The sequence below is a fragment of the Schistocerca nitens genome, unplaced genomic scaffold (assembly GCF_023898315.1).
Source record: "Schistocerca nitens isolate TAMUIC-IGC-003100 unplaced genomic scaffold, iqSchNite1.1 HiC_scaffold_478, whole genome shotgun sequence".
NCBI classification, from domain to species: domain Eukaryota; kingdom Metazoa; phylum Arthropoda; class Insecta; order Orthoptera; family Acrididae; genus Schistocerca; species Schistocerca nitens.
The window spans coordinates 90,275-92,327 of record NW_026046011.1 but is presented as its reverse complement, the minus strand read 5'-3'; positions in this window follow the sequence as shown (position 1 = coordinate 92,327).

Sequence of the window (2,053 nt, the reverse complement as noted above, 5' to 3'; positions counted from 1 at the left end):
AAGAAGACAAAAAAAAGAAACGTACAAACATACACGCACCCACAGCGTGGCCACACACGGACGGGACCGACAGGCTCCAAGGCGACCAAAGGATAAAAACAAAATAAAAAACAAAAAGACGCAAGGCAAGCAACAAGCAGGCTGTCGCCTCGCGCCTCTGTCCTTCCGCCCCCGCCCTTCTCTCCCACCACATGCCCACAAACAACCACCGCCACCGCCTCCCCCTCCCCGCACCTCCACATTCGCCCCCTCCATTTGTTCCTTTCCGGTTCTTCCTTTCTGTGTGTCTGCGTGCGTGCGCGGGCGGCGCCTCTCAACATCCGCCGGCGGCCGTCCGTCCCGTTTTCGCCGTACCACACACGCCACCGCCTCGCCTCGCCTCGCCTCCTCCCCGTCCACCACCCGCCGCCCCTGTCCGCCCCGCACAACACCATACACCGCTGCTTGTCCTGGCCGCTGCCACCAAAGGCGCCAGCCGCAAACCGCGCCAACGCCGCAGCGCGCGTGCGTCCTTCCTTCTTGCTTCCTTCTCCGTGCCGACGCGGCCTCTCTATTCCCGCACCCATTCGGCCGACGACACAGCCGTTGGGCTCCGCACTGCGCGTACCGGCGTTACGCACGCACACCCACCCCCCTCGCGAACGCACGACTCGTTGTCTTTGTTGTTTCTCCTCTTTCTTAACGTCTTTGTTTGTTGTTTGGTTTGTTTTTTTTTGTTTTTTTTTCGTTTCTTTTCCCCACCGCCACATGTGACACAATGCCTCCCTCCACCTTTCGTTCGTGGTTGCTTGCTTTGTTTCTCTTTCTCATTGGTACACGTCCGACGCGCTCCATTTCCACCACACCACGGCCATCAGCCTCCTCAACGGGCAGGCGCAGTGTGCCATTCTCCGGCGCACACAAGCACACCGCGCGGTACTGGCGCGGCTCGCTCTCCTCGCCCCCACGCCACGCCACGCCACGCCACCGGTGCGCAGCAGCACATATGATGTCTCGCAACACGACACGCGGTGCGCACACCCCGACCACGCGGCTCTAAAGGCATGGCACCGGCGACATGCGCCGCCCCAGCCACGCATCCGTCGTCTCACGTTGTTCACTGCCAGCCGCGTCTGAGGCTACAACCGCACCACCACAACAACGGTCCCCCTCCCGGCAACACATTTGTTGCACAAACAAACACAACCGCCGAGCGCAGCGCGAACCACCCACACGCGCCCTCCGCGTCTCCTTTCTCCTTTCGCCCCCTCCCATCTCCCGAATATGCCAGCAGCGCAGCGTTACGCGTGCCCCTCACCCGTCCACACTACCGCGAAACGAACACGCCTTCCGGGCCACATGCAAGGGCACGCCCACCACCAAATACTGCCGTATTCACGGACGCAGTTCGCAACACGCAACGCACTCTCCACCTACCTTCTTTCTCTCGTCCCTTCTCTTTAAAAACAAAACAAACACACAAACCAACCACGGCTAACACACTTTTTCGCGACACCTTTGACTGCGTTATCTTGACCGTGACGGCAGCTATCGACCATCCATTCCCCACTACACACACACACACACACACACACACACACACACACATCATTCGCTACACCGCACACGAAACGGCAAGGGCAAGGCACTCTCTCATAGATTCTTCCTCCGAGCCATATCGGGCGAACGTTGCATCCGGGAAGGCAATGCAATTCAGCCGTCACCACGGCCGACACTTGCAGCCGCGCCGTAAACGCATTTTCAGTGCGGCTGCAATGCACGGGAACGTTCCGTTGCTCCAGACAGCGCCTCTCCGTTTTTCCCCTGTTCCGTTTTCCGGTGATTGCTTCTCCTTCTTCTTTTTCTTCGTTTCGTTTTATTATTTTCGTTCCCCTCCTCCCCACCATTGTTTCCGTCCCCACAGTTTTTTTGCTCATTCCACACGTTCCGCCCAGACAAGACATGACATTCGACCGATCACAGTCAGCCTTTCGTCACCGTTCGCAGCGCCGACGGTGCCACAGTGAGACGGGTGTTCAGACCGACACGTTGCCATGATGCCGATAGACAGCTA